At 44.8% G+C, this 15,496-nt stretch overlaps 2 non-coding genes across 2 annotated transcripts; both read right to left on the bottom strand.

Annotated features, from left to right (window-relative positions):
• Nucleotides 1–7,799: 7,799 nt before the first annotated feature.
• On the bottom strand, nucleotides 7,800–7,870 carry trnag-gcc (transfer RNA glycine (anticodon GCC)). Its single transcript has one exon. It is a non-coding gene; the product is annotated as a tRNA-Gly (tRNA).
• A 3,450-nt stretch (nucleotides 7,871–11,320) lies between these two features.
• trnas-gcu (transfer RNA serine (anticodon GCU)) lies at nucleotides 11,321–11,402 on the bottom strand. Its single transcript has one exon. It is a non-coding gene; the product is annotated as a tRNA-Ser (tRNA).
• Between the last annotated feature and the right edge of the window lie 4,094 nt (nucleotides 11,403–15,496).

The raw sequence follows: 15,496 nt of genomic DNA, 5'->3' as shown, positions 1-15,496 counted from the left end.
TCCGTTTGCCTTCCGGATTACCTGCTGCACTTGTATGTTGACTTTTTATGTTTCATGTACGAGGACACCCAGATCCTTCTGTACCGCAGCATTTTGTAATATTTCTCCATTCAAATAATATTTTGCTTTTTTATTTTTCCTCCCAAAGTGCATCACTTCATATTTTCCCACGTTATATTCCATCTACCAAATTTTTGCTCATCCGCTTAACCTGTCAATATCTCTTTACAGTCACTTTGTGTCCTTATCGCAACTTGCTTTTCCACCTATCTTTGTATCATCAACAAATTTGCCCACAAGACACTCTGTTCCTTCATCCAAGCCATTATTATATACTGTAAAAAGTTGAGGCCCCAGCACTGATCGCTGTGGCACCCCACTCGTTACAGGAAATTCCGATAAATTCCTGCTGCTCCTTTTGGTCCGGATATCTCGTTAATCACCATGGCGGGATTAATGGAGAAACTGACGGTTCTGAGGTGCAGTTGGAAAATAAACATTAATTGAACCCGTCAGTTGCAACAATTAATAAAACGAAATTAATACAAGTTACCGAATAAAATATTTTCTGGAGTTCACCAAAGTGTTGGGGGGGCGGGAGGGGGGGGGCTTCTATGCTGTGTGTTTGTGCCGGTTTAAATGGCACGAAGGGCTGGGCTTTCAGTTTATTTCATTATCCTTGATCCAAACGCGCTCTCCCTGCTTCAAATATTTTCGCTTTTCGACCAGAGATTAAGATAAGCAATGGCGGCAGTACCACCCAGCATGCAGCGCAGTACAGATTTTGCCCTATCTGAATCAGTGGAGCACAGTGCGCAGGCGCAACAATGACTCAAGATCAGACAGTGTGTCCTGAGCATGCGCGGTCAGTGGAGGCTGCGGGAGGAGCGCGTTCGGTGCAGGTGAGAGGATCGGAGCAAGAGGATCAATAAACCCCGGGGCCCGGGTCCGGGCTCAGGCCCAGGCTCAGGCTTCACAAACCCCGAGTGTGGCCCCAGACCCGAATATAAAACAGTGAACATTATCCCCCCTCACTACCCGCCGGTTTCCGGTTTCTCCCGTTTCGCTCCGGACCAACTCTCAACAAAAGGAGAAATGGTGATCGGTCAGGGAGCGTCTGTAAATATAGGAGAAATGGTGATCGGTCAGGGAGCGTCTGTAAACAAAGGAGAAATGGTGATCGGTCAGGGAGCGTCTGGAAATGACGGTGGAATGGTGATCGGTCAGGGAGAGTCTGTAAATGAAGTAAAAAATGCTGATCCGTCAGGGAATGTCTATAAATGAAGGAGAAGTGATGGTGGGTCAGGGAGCGTCTGTAAATGAATGAGAAATGGTGATCGGTCAAGGAGCGTCTGTAAATGAAGGAGAAATAGTGATCGGTCAGGGAGCGTCTAAAAATGAAGGAGAAATAGTGATCGGTCAGGGAGTGTCTGTAAATGAAGGAGAAATGTTGATCGGTCAGGGAGCGTCTGTAAATGAGTGAATAATAATGATCTCTGCACCTTGAGTCATCCAAGGATCTCGAGCTTTGGAGGCCGTTCCTTTCCTCCTCGTTGGAATCTTTCTGCTCTGTACTCAAACCAACTCCTCCTTCAAGGCCTCCCATTGTTCAATTACTGTTTTGTTGTCAATTTTTGATTCCAATCCACCTGGACAAGATCCCTTTTTAACTCACTGGAATTAGCCGTCCTCCAGTTACGAATTTTCACATTTGACTGTCCCTTGTCCTTTTCCATAACTGTTCTAAACCCAATGAGATTATGATCACTGCTGCCCCACTGAAACTTGATCCACCTGCCCCACTTCATTCTCCACACCGAGCCCACTGCTGTACTCACGCTCACTCTCTCACGCTCACTCTCTCACGCTCACTCTCTCACGCTCACTCTCTCACGCTCACTCTCTCACCCTTTCACTCATGGTTTAGCACCACTGAAAGATGATGCGATGGGTTTGGATTTCAGCACAGGGAGGAGGGAGAGTGTGTGGGATGGGGATTTATAGCTTTGAGGAACAAGAGAGGAAAGAATGTTCCATAGAAACTAGAATTGTCTGTTCTCAATTTGTTTCCTGTACTTACAGTGATAACTTTTGTAAATCCCTTTTACAGGGTATTTGAAGGGGTGGATTTGCAGACAGGAAACTCAAACCAAAGACCACGTCAAGATCTGACAGAGTCACTCGATTAATCAGGACCTGAATATCATTGGCCTTTGAATGTGGAAGGAGAAATGTTTGTCTTTTCTGTTTTTGGGAAAAGATTTGAAACATCATTGTGAGTGGAAAAGCACCGAGACACACACACCCGAGTGAGAGTGTTCCAGTGCACTGACTGTGGAAAGAGCTTTAACCAGTTCCAAAGCCTGAAAAAACATTGCACCATTCAAAGCAGGGAGACACCGTACACGTGTTCTGTGTGTGGACGAGGCTTCAACTGATCGTCCAACCTGGAGAGACACAAGGACACCCGGACCACGGAGAAACCGTGGAAATGTGGGGACTGTGGGAAGGGATTCAATTACCCGTCACAGCTGGAAATTCATCGACGCAGTCACACTGGGGAGAGGCCGTTCACCTGCTCCGTGTGTCAGAAGGGATTCACTGAGTCATCCCACCTGCTGACACACCAACGAGTTCACTCTGATGAGAGACCTTTTACATGCTCTGACTGTGGGAAGAGCTTTAAAAGCAGCAATATACTTCTGAGCCATCAGCACAGTGACACTGGGGAGAGGCCGTTCATCTGCTCTGTGTGTAAGAAGAGATTTACTCGTTCATCCACCCTGCTGAGACACCAGCGAATTCACACTGGGGAGAGGCCATTCTCCTGTTCCGTGTGTAAGAAGAGATTCACTCAGTCATCCAACCTGCTGAAACACCAGCGAGTTCACACTGGGGAGAGGCCATTCTCCTGTTCCGTGTGTAAGAAGAGATTCACTCAGTCATCCACCCTGCTGATGCACCAGCGAGTTCACACTGGGGAGAGGCCGTTCTCCTGCTCTGTGTGTGGGAAGAGATTCACTCAGTCATCCAACCTGCTGACACACCAGCGAGTTCACACTGATGAGAAACCTTTTAAATGTTCTGACTGTGAGAAGAGATATAAAATCAAAAGGAATCTGCTGACACACCAACGTACTCACACTGGGGAGAGACTTTTTAAATGTTCTGACTGTGAGAAGGGCTTTAAAAGCACAAATGATCTGCTGAAACACCAACGCACTCACACTGGGGAGAGACTGTTCACCTGCTCTGTGTGTGGGAAGGGATTCACTCAGTCATCACACGTGCTGAGACACCAGCGAGTTCACATATGACTGCAGGGGTTGGATTCTGCTGTTAATCCCATCCAGGACTGAACCATGTTCATTCTGACAGTTGGGGTTTGTTTCTGCTGATGTCAATAACCCCTATAACTGGGCTGGAGTTTAATATTCTGGATATCTATTAAATAAATTAGCTTTGTTTTAAACACTTTATTGTTGATTTTGGTCTTTCCCACCTGAGTGTTTAGCATCACCTGGCTGGATCCCAGAAAGGACAATCTGGGGGGAGGATCGTCCGGTGAGAACAGAACTTCAGCCTGGACACAGTCCTTCAGGGCCACACTGAGAGGGGCAAACGGCACTTTGGTCTTTCTCATCTCTCTTCACTGACAGTAAAGTCGCCGTGCGGGTTTATCTTGCGTGTAAGAAATGTGTCCCAGCCGCTCTCTTTCATGGTTCCGATCTCCTAGGCACGGAACAGAAGGGTCCTTTCCAATGGAGTCAAGAAGGACAATGGTGAATGCTGGAAAAGTGCTGTCAAATCAGAGATTGGTGTAAAACTGTGATCGATTCGTGACTGGAAGTGAAACGGCAGGTTTAAGTCTCCAGTCTAAAAATAACTGGTATTTATTCTATGAAGATTTAAATTGTTTGTGTGACAGTCCTGAGTCCACCAATTAAGGCAGGCGAAAATAAACCCATTTAAAATCAGTGGGTTAAAGCGTGCAATAAAATAGCAGAAGAGTTAATTCATAGGAGCCTGTTAACTGCTGGTACAATTATACAACAGGCATTTGATCTGTCGGCAAAGAAGGACCTGCAGTGTGTTTCCAGAATTCCCTGTTTTATTGATGTCTTTGTGTTAGACACCAGGATAATGAAAGATACACGACCCTGACCATTCACGGGGTGGGGGCGATCCCGACAGTTACTCTGGGATCACCCCCGCTGCGGACCTCCACCACTGACCCTGCTGAAGGTTGCAGGCTCAGGGAGTGGGGCCTCCAGGAGTGGACTGTGAGAAAGCTCGATTTCGGTATCTTGACAAATATATGCCGAGGAACCAGAGGAATCCTTACTAAGGAACCGTCTGGGGTTTTACCTCTCAGTGTGGGTCTAGCGGTGAATGATTCCTGACTCCCCGAACTGTCTTACATTTAACCCAGGTTTGATCAGGATGAATTCAGTTTACAGGAGAATTGGGACAAATATCACCCACAATCAAGGGAGACAAAAGCAGCCATTAGAGAAGCTAAGAGATCTTTGAAAAGAATTTGGTGCACAATTGTAATAATAGTAAAAGCTTTTCCAGCTGCGGCAGGAGTCAGAAGACCATGAAAGATGGTTTAGGGCCACTGAAAGGCAGTTCAGGGCTGATTCCCAGGCTATGGCAGAGCTGTTAAATGACTATTTCTCATCAGCCTACACTCCTGTGGATGATGCTCAGATTCCAGCTGTGGGATGTGCTGTCGACAATCGCATCATAAATTTTAAAATAGAAAGGGATGTGATCTTGGATAAAATATGAAATCTCAAAATGGTTTGTGCTCCAGGTTCAGATGATATTCACCCCCGGGTGTTTAAAGAGATGGGACGGGTGCTCTGTGAGCCCCTTGCCTGTATCATCAATAGCTCAATAGAGTCAGGGATTGTCCCCTGAGATTGGAAGGTAGCTCACGTAGTTCCCATTTTCATTAACGGGGACAAATCAGAGCCGGGGAATGACAGGCCCATCAGTGTGACCTCGATCCGACGGAAGATGCTTGAAGGGATCCTAAGAGATGCTGTTTATGATCACGGGGAAAAAGAAGGAGCCATTCGAGATACTCAACACGGCTTCCGGGAAAGAAGGTCGTGTCACACAAATTTGCTTGAGTTTTTTGAAGAAGTTACCGGATTAGTGGATGAGGGTAATCCGGTTCACATTGTCTATCTCAGGGGTGCGAAACTCATTTTCTATGGTGGGCCTGATCCGATATCCTGGCACTTGGCCTGGGCCACATTCAACAAAAGTTGTAAACTAGAACTAGATGAAGATGAACTATATTGGTGCTTACTTGCACTTAGATTTAATTTACTGCTACTGCTGCTCCAGATACCTGGCACCTCTTAGCTTGAACCATTGCATCAACATTTGGAGTAAATGACTGGGCTGAGGCCTGTCTTGGATAAAAACATGAGGACCAATTGTCATTACAGTACTTTGTGCCCCAAACACTAACCGTGGAAGTGAATTTCACAGTCTCACAACTCTCTACGTAAAGAAGTTGCTCTTGATCACTGCTCTATAACAGATAGCAGGGGTTAAGGGTCGCTACTCAGACTGTATAAGGTGGAATGAGGTGTTCCACAAGGGTCGGTTCTGGGACACTGTTCACAATTTACATAAACGATTTGGACTCGGGAATCGGAAGTACAATTTTAAAATTTACGGATGACACCAGATTAGCGGGGCGGGGGGCTGTGGGTGGGTGGGGTGGGGTATAGATAATATTGATGAAGATTGCGACCAAATACAAGAAAACATTAATAAACTGGCAAAATGGGTGTATAATTAGCAAATGAATCTAAATGCAGATGAGGGTTAAGTGGAGCATTTTGGTTGCAAGAACAAGGAGGCCGCATGATACTTGGACAATAAGAGTCTAAATGTCCTTGGTTCCAAAGAAAACAACCCCAGCCTATCCAATCTTTCATCATAGCTAAAATTCTCAACTCCTGGCAACGTCGTCGTAAATCTCCTCTGTACCCTCTCTGGAGCAATCACATCTTTCCTGTAATGTGGTGACCAGAACTGTATGCAGTACTCGAGCTGTGGCCTTACTAGTGTTTTATGTAGTTGTAACATAACCTCCCTGCTATTATATCTTATGCCTAGGCTAATAAAGGAAAGTATCCCGAATGTCTTCTTAACCACCTTATCTACCTGTCCTGCTACCTTCAGTGATCTGTGGACATGCACTCCAAGGTCCCGCTGTTCGTCTCCACCTCTCAGTATCCTCTCAAGCAATGTTGTTTCAGAGCAACTAATTCTGGAACGTCTCACTTGATAATACATGTCGTAAGTCAAAACCAATTTGGTAAAGGGAGACTAATATTGGTGACTGGAAATAGTTAGTGTACAACTTGATATTGCTGCACACCGGAATAGAAAACGAGATTGGATGGACAGAAGAGGTCTGACAGGATGGCCGAGCAGTTGTCGGAGGCAGTGAACGTTTACACTGGCTGCACAGTGAGAGCGGCTCGTTGGTCTCGGGATATGATTCTCGCTTCGGGGGTTTTATTGATTGATATGCGAGAGATCCTGGGTTCAAATCGCGGACGAGCCCTGCTGTCTCGCTGCTTTTAGTGAAAAGTCTCCAATTGGCTTCTGATATCTTTCCAGTGTTGCTGTTGGTAGAATTGAATTACATCCAGAGGATGTTTGAGCTCCAGAGGACAGAGATCGGAAGTTTCCAAGGCGCAACACACGGGAAGTAAATAAAATGTTTCAAGATGATGAGGAGATTGAAGCTGACTGTGAATTTATCTCAATTCAGACGTTCTCACTGATATTGGATGACGGGATAGAGAGCCACATATCCAAGTTTGCTGATGACAACAAGATGGGCAGCATTGGAAGCAGAGTAGATTGAGGCATAAAATTACAGAGAGACAGTAATATAATAAATGAATGGGCAAAACTGTGGCAAATGGATTTGAATTGACGCAAGTGTGAGGTCATCCACTTTGGACCTAAAAAGGATCGATCAGAATACGTTCTAAATAGAGAAAAACTCGAAACTGTGGAGTTCCAAAAGGACATAGGGTCCATGTACATAGATGATTAAATATCATGGACAGGTACAGAAAATAATCGAAAAGGCTAATGGAATGCTGGCCTTTATATCTAGAGGACTAGACGACAAGGGGATAGACATTATGCTACAGCTATACAAACCTCTTGTTAGACCACACCTGGAGTACTGTGTTCAGTTCTAGCACCGCATCTTAGGAAGGATACATTGGCCGTGAATGGAGTGCAGCGTAGATTTACTAGAATGATACCTGGACTCCAAGGGTTAAATTACGAGGAGAGATTCTTCAAACTGGGGCTATATTCCCCGAAATTTAGTAGATTAAGGGCTGATTTGATCGAAGTTTTCAAGATATTAATGAGAACTGATGGGGTTGATGGAGAGAAACCATTTCCGCTGGTTGGGGAGTCCAGGATGGGGGGACACGGCCGAAACATTAGAGTCAGGACTTTCAGGATTGAAGTTAGGAAATACTTCTATCAGCAAAAGGAGGTGGAAGTTTGAAAATCTTTTTCGCAAACGGCAGTTGATGCGAGCTCAATTGTTGATTTTAAAGCTGAGATTGAAATTATTTTGTTCACAAAAGGTGTTAAGAGATATGCGGCTAAGGCCCATATATGGAGTTACGTCACAGATCAGCCATGATCTCATTGAATTGTGGATCAGGCTCGAGGTGCCCAAATGACCCACTCCTGTTCCGAAGTTCCGCATGGTCCAGAATGCAAAAACTTGCTGCATTGGCCGGGAATCGAACCCGGGTCTCCCGCGTGGCAGGCGAGAATTCTACCCCTGAACCACCAATGCTCATAAAGGATGCCTTGCTTGTTTCCATTTGAAATGATCTCTGAACGAACATGCCGTTTGCTGTTGGGATGGCCGAGTGATTGAAGCGTTGGTCTCAAAATTCCAATGGTGTTTTTCTCCCTCGATTTGAATTCTGCTCGCAGCGTCACTGTTTAAAGATCTCTTCAATGCTGAAATAGAAAAATTGGAGTTAGTTGACCGCATTTATTTCTCGCTCAGCATGACAGATATTTCAGCGTGGCCGGTGCTTTTGATTGGGTGCCAAACTTCTCTTGAAAGATTTCAAGACCCGAGAAGGAATCTCTCCCAATCTGTAACTTAAATTCTGCTAGTTTACAAGACCTGACATTTATACTCTTTATTTTCTTTTCGTGCATCTCTCCATCTCCCCCTGTCTCTGACTCTTGTCTCTCTGTGTTGTCCCCAATGTAATTCTGAGGCTTCCTTGAACAGCGAAGGCTGATCTAAACTGCAAAACCAGCAGAGAAGGGTAAACAATTAAAAGATTGAGGCGGTTGGACAAGTAAAGGTGGAACCCAGCTGATAAATTCGGAGCTAATGTACCCACATTTATGTCTCTTCGCCCTCATAGTGAATGGAAGCAGCAATTTGAGTGAAGTATACTTATGGTGGAGTGTAAACTATGACGGTGCCGAGACAGACGACAATGTCGTTTCGGAGCAATTCGTTCTGTAAATTGTTACTTGAAAATACAAGTCGTACATTCAAAACTAATTTGATAAAGAGAGGCTAATATTGTCGATGTGAAATAATTCGTGTACAACCTGATGTTGCTCCACATCGTACATCGTACAAGAAAGCGAGATTGGAGGGACAGAGCGTTCTGAAAGGATGGTGGATCGGCTTCAAGGCAGCGAAATTTTACAGTGGCTGCACGGCTCTGTTGCCAGTTGGTCTTTGGGTCTGATTCTCGCTCAGGGAGTTTCACTGGTTCAAGTGCCGGATCAGCCCCGTTGTGTCCCCATTTTTGGTCAAAAATCACCAATTGGCTTCTCACAGCTTTTCAGCGGTTTTGACTTATCTCCAGCAGAGAATGTTTGAGCGCCAGAGGACAGAATGCAGAGGGTTTGTCCACGCAACACACTGAGACGAAATGAAGACAAGTTTTCTAGAAGTTGTACTGACTGAAGCCGGCAAATTAATTTATCCCAACTCAGGCGATCTCACGGGTACAGAATACAAAAGGTAAAGGATGCTGAATTGGACTGGAACCAAATCCCTGATTTCCCACCGGCAGGCGAAGATACTAACACTGAAATACTAATGCACACACAACTGCAGGCTGCACGTGTAGCGTTGGGTACATGTCCAGAACATGCAGTCTGGCAGAGTTCCCGTGATAACCCTACGCAGTCTGCTCCACTGCCGTGCAGTTCCTGTGGGTTACGTAAGGAGTGGGTCAAACATAGCCGTGTAATTCAATGGGGGCTTGAAACCACCTCACATCGCCACTATGAAATGCTCAAATAAATAAGAGCTGTAGTTACCAGGCAGTGTTTACTCCCTCAGAGCATAAAGGATAATCCAGCCCATTGTTCACCTAAAAGATTTCACGACATGAGACTGAATTTATTTTAACCTGTACTTTAAATTCTGCTCAATCACAGAATTTGGAGATTTATACTATTTTTCTTTGCATGCATCTCTCTATCTCTGTCTGTGTTTCTTCTTTCTCTCTATTTCCCCTGATGGACTTATCAGGCTTCCTTGAACGGTCTGGAAACCCGGGATGGGACAAGGCTGTCGGATCTTCAGTCCAGTTGCTTTATTTCGACGGGATGAGCTTTGCTGTTTTTCGTCTCCGCTTTCGGAAAATATAAACCCAGATGGAAATTCCCCTCCTCGGGTCCGGTCACCTCCCGGTAATGGAAATGAACCCGATCTATCACTCGGTCTTAATATCTGTATTCTCATTGCTTAAGAATAAAATTACGGGGCTACAGCTATTCTCAGGACACATTTTAGAAATTAACACATAACAGACTTATTCGGAAACGTGGGATTAAAGGGCAGGTGATAACCTGGGCACATAATTGGCTAAAGGGAAGGAGGCAGAGAGTAGTGGTGAACGGATGTTTTTCTGACTGGAGAGAAATATGCAGTGTGATCCCCCAGGCGTCGGTATTGGGACTATTGCTTTTCTTGTTTTTATAAGTGACTTGGATGTGGGAATAGGGAGTACGATTTCGAAGTTTGCGGATGATTCAAAACTTGGCAACGGAGCAAATAGTGAGGAAGATAGTAGCAGATTTCAGGAGGACATACACAGACTAGTGAAACGGGAAGTCACGTGACAGATTTAACGCAGATCAGTTTGAAGTGATGCACTTTTGGAAGAAGAACAATTTATGGCTGGTTGCAAGAGCAGAGGGACCTGGGGTGCATATTCACAAAACAGGGCAAGTTGATAAGGCGGCTAAGCAAGCGAATGGGGTACTTCGCTTTGTAAATAGGACATTGAATATAGAAACAAGGAAGTCATACTAAACCATTACAAATCATTGGTTAGGCTCAGCTGGAATATATTGTACGGTTCTGGGCACCACACTTTAGAATGAAAAGGCATTGAAGAGGATTCAGAGCAGGTTGACCTGGATAATACCAGGGTTGAGGAACTTCAGTTATGTGGAGAGATTGGAGAAGCTGGAATTATTCCACTTACAGCAGAGAAGGTTAAGGAGTGAATCTAATGGACGTATTCAAAGTAACGAGGGGTTTTGAAATATCAAGGAGGTAGGAATTGCTTCCTCTGGCAAGTGGGTCAGTAACCAGAGGTCATAGATTTAAAATAATTGGCAAAAGAACTAGAGGGGAGTTGAGGAGAATTTTAACCGTGAAATTCGCTTTTCTATTCCCTTATGAATATCGCAGATTATAATGTCCAGGCGGGGTGGGACTGAATGGGGGATAGAGTGCGGAGATTGGAATGGAAGCTCATCAGAATGAACTTGGTCTCATCAGTTTTTGTTATTTTTCCTACCAGTTGCCCGAAGCAGGCGGTGAACCTTCTTCTCGAGAGAGGATCGTCATTTCAGTTCAGAAGGAAAAAGGTATCAAGAAAATCGGGTGACACAGACACGGAATGATCCGAGACTGACAGCAATTCCCATTTAAACTGACACAGACACGGAATGATCCGGGACTTACAGCACATCCCTTTTAAACAGACACAGGCACGGAATGATCCGGACATAAATCATCATTATGGTACATAAGTTTTTCTTACGTTGACCATAAGATTTGCTCCTTTTTGCAATGACTCCGCTTTTCTCTTTGACACTTCGCGGTCATTCTCATTTCAACACGTTCGTGGAAGGAACTTTTGCTGATTTCAGCAAACAACGCAAAAACCTCTGCCCGCCGTTTCGAGAAGGATGGGACTTTAACCAGACCTGCTGAATGAGGGAAAGAAGACTTAAAACACAATAACGACGAGGGTGGGATTCGAACCCACGCGTGCAGAGCACAATGGATTAGCAGTCCATCGCCTTAACCTCTCGGCCACCTCGTCACATAAGGAAACCTGCGAAATCCCTTTTATTCAAAATGAAAATACTGGTTATGTTGCCAATCTGAAATAAAAACAGTAAATGTGGATATCCTCAGCAGGTCAGGCAGAATCTTTAGATATAGAAACAGAGTTAAAGTTTCAGGTCGATGACCATCACATAAGTATTACATCACACTCCTGACTTGCGCCTTGCAGATCGGAGAACAGCTTTGCAGAGTCACGAGGTGAGTCACTCACCGCAGAACATCCAGCCTCTGACCTGCTCTTGCAGCCACAGTATTTATGTGGCTGGCCCAGTTAAGTTTCTGGTCAATGGTGATCCTCAGGATGTTACTCGGGGGGATTCGGCGATGGTAATGCCATGGTAATGGTAATCTCCCACAGAAGAGATTTACTGGAAAGATTCCAGGGATGAGGGTCTTTAGTTACATGGATAGACTGGAGAAGCTGAGGTTGTTCTCCTTCGAACAGAGACGGTTGCGAGGAGATTTCATAGAAGTATTCAAAATCATGAATAGAGTAGATAGAGAGAAACTGATCCCGTTGGCGGAAGGGTCAAGGACCAGAGCACATAGATCTCAGGTCTTTGACAAAAGAACCAAAGTTGAAGGAAAAACTTTTTTTACACAGCGAGTGGTTATGATGTGGAATGCACCGCCCGAGGGGGTCTTGGAGGCAGATTCAATCATGGCCTTCAAAAGGGAACTGGATAAGTATTTGAAAGGAAAAAATACAGGGCGACAGGGAAAGGGCGGGGGAGTGGGTCTTGCTGGATTGCTCTTGCAGAGAGCCGGCAAGGACTCAATGTGCCGAATGGCCTCTTTCCGTGCTGTAACATTTCTATGATTCTATTCTATTTGTAGGAGGCGATGCAAAACGACCGGAGCGTGACGTCAATCGACCTGCTCATGTCCATTCCCTGATAATAAATCCTAGTGTGAGGGAAAGAAGGAATTCATAATTATTGTACATATTTTTTATCTTATGCTGACCATAAGAGATACTCGGTTTACCAGGGGGCCATTCTGCACTTTGATTGATAATTCACCTAGATCACACCTTACAGTCCCAACACCTCCGTGCAAGAAACAGTTTAGGTGCTAATTTGACTTTGCTGATTTGAGCAAACAGATGTTCGCCAGCAATGCGGAAAGTCACTTCTTAGAAAAGAAGGATTTTTGGTGAAGAGACCAAACTGAACAGCGCCAGCAAATTCTTACAGCGGTGGAATTCGAAACCTTGTAATTCAGAGATCAAATCTAACATTTTCGAAAACTAAGCCACTGTCCCACATGGCAATCGATTCGTTGCGGCTGAAAGATGTCATAGAGCTGAAACGTTACCTCTGGCTCTTTCTCCACAGGCGCTGCCTGACCTGCTGAGTGTGTTCAGCATTTTCTGGTTTCATTTTTATGATTTCACAATGACATTCAGATCTGATGATAAAGGTCATAGAGCTGAAACGTTTCCTTTGGTTCTTTCGCCACAGGTGCTGCCTGACCTGCTCAGCGTTTTCAGTATTTTCATTTTTATGATTTCACAATGACAGTTTTCCTGAAAACACCCAGTTTGACCCAAGGACGCAGCTCGCACTTCATTTTCCCCACGCGCTTAAAGTCTGCCGTTTCCGAACAAAATCCCCTTTCGCTCACGGTCAACCTCCTGTAATCGACACCTTTTCACCATTGCCGCTCTTTTCATTTCTCCTCATTCCTTTTCAATCGGACATTTCCACAGACCGATTAAGATCAAGCGGAACATTTCCGACTTTCCTGCACCGCCCAGATTGCTAAAGTGCACCTTTCAGCCGTCATTCGCAGCTATGTCGCGCCGCCCGTCTCTCCCGCATATCAACTGCTCGGGGAAAAGCGCCAACGACCATGGAAACAAAACCCAGTTCTTCAGTTAACATCCCCCGTGTCACAAGATACCCCATGGAAATTTCACGGAAAATTATGCGCTGTCCTTCCGATTGCCAGCCCTGCTTTCTTCGTTCTTGTCTCTGGAGCAGTCTCGCAGGTGGAAATGTTTCAAGGCACAAATGAACATTGGTGCGAACGGGACATGTGCACCCAAGAAACAGCGGTCGATGTCGAGCAAACCTAAAGACATAAGAATGTGAAAGTGAATGTTAGAGTCGGTAAGGCCGCAGTAAAGTCTCAATGAAATGGACCATGATTGTGGAAGGAAAAAAATCTGGAAGAAGCGGCGGGTCTGAATTATGGATCTTTCAGCAGAGACACATGAGAGAACAAAGACGGGATGCAGACAAAGGTGTTGGAGGCAGAAAGAAAAAGAACGAATTAAGAGGAATTAAAAGAGAGTGAAAGAAAGGATAGGATAGAAGGCGATGAAAGAAAGAAAGAAAGAAAGAAAGAGGGGAGAGAGAAAGACAACCGTGCATACTCACCCGGCAAACGGGCGCTGCTCCCAATCGGCTGCACTTCGCCTCACTGACCCTCGTCCCATTCACAACATCCTACAATATACTGTCAATGCTCTGCAGTGAAACAGAGAATTTAAAAGTATAAAGACACTCACACCGTCCTACAATACACTTTCAATGCATGTGCAGTGAGACAGCGAGTTTAAAGGTATAGAGACACTCACCTTTTTGTTCAAAAGTAACACATCCCAGGAATAAGAGAGAGCGAGGATCAGTTTCCCTCTCCTGATGTCGCCGAGGCTTGTCAGTCAAGAGTCCCCTCCTCCCAGTATTGGCTGTGGAGGAAGTACAGTGCAGATTTAATAGAATACCTTCAGCCTGACCGGCCAGTAATTACTCGATCTACACCTTTCTCCCTTTTTAAACAACGGTACATCTTTAGCAGTCCTCCAATCCTCCGGCATCACATCTGTAACCAGGGAGGATTGGAAAATGATGGTCAGAGCCTCCGCTATTTCCTTCCTTGCTTCTATTAACAGCCTGGGATATATTTCATCAGGGCCTGGGGATTTTGGTGGAGTTATTTGGGGACTTTATTTTTCCTCATTGCGAAAGCTTGCACAAGATCACAAGTCCAGGTCCAAATTAGGACTACTTCCGGGTTTCAGCCTCAAATCTTGAATTGTACCCCTATCCCAACGAGCCCAGAATCAAGAACGTGTCCTTAAATTACCGTGTTACAGACACATTCTATGAGAGGTCTGTCTGTGTAATGAAAGGGCGTTTTTGAACAGTTATTTTGTTATCAGTTTCCTTCTGAAACTTGAACAAATCCAAATTCCAAAGTGTGATTTTGTCGCTCAAATCCACAAAGTAGGTAAAATTAATAAGTTGCATTAGGCACTGCTGGGAGTTGAACCCCAAATCCCCTATTTACCAGACAGATACTTTAACCATCTCAGCCACAGCGCCAATGGAGCACATCGCTTCCGCACCTCCTCTCACTAATATCTATCAGCGACACATTATTGTCTGTTGGGGGTTCAGACCGTTTTGTCTTTGTCGATTTCGCTTGTCCGTTTTCCTGTGCATCCCGATGCTGCCTACATTTCTCGCTGTGTTTATCTTCGTGTATCCATCAGTGCGTGCACACACGGATGATTAAGTGGGCTTGTGCTTGTTACATTAAATAAATTAGGGGTTCCGATAATTCTCGCTCTATCAATGGAGAACTATTGAGCCGAACTTTACAGCGAACTGTTGGTTATTATGGTGCCGAAACTAAAAAATCGTAAGCGGTCCAAAAAGGGAAAAGGAGAAAAACTTGTGAGGGAAAATAAGGACAACAATCAATGTTTTCACAAGTAACTTAAGAGAAAGAAGGGTGACTAAGAGTAACGTGGGCCCCTTAAAAACAGATGAAGGTGATATTGATATTGAAAATCAGGAAATGGTCGAGTTGATAAATATTTACTTCTCATCAGTCTTCACAGAAATGGATGAGGCTAACATACCAGAGACACGAGGAAAACTGAAAATAAATCAAGGAGATCCAGTATAAGTAAATTAATGGCAATGGAGAAAATAATTAGGTTAAAGATAGACAAATCTCCAGAACCTGATGGTTACCATCCCAGGTGACGAAGGGGACGAGCTGAGGAAATTGTACAAGCTTTCGTCATGATTGTTCTCAGGGTATGATTCTCAC

The sequence above is a fragment of the Heptranchias perlo genome, chromosome 20 (genome assembly GCF_035084215.1).
Source record: "Heptranchias perlo isolate sHepPer1 chromosome 20, sHepPer1.hap1, whole genome shotgun sequence".
In the NCBI taxonomy this organism is placed as follows: Eukaryota; Metazoa; Chordata; class Chondrichthyes; order Hexanchiformes; family Hexanchidae; genus Heptranchias; species Heptranchias perlo.
The sequence above is the reverse complement of the archived record's forward strand: the minus strand, read 5'-3'. Positions and strand labels throughout refer to the sequence as shown.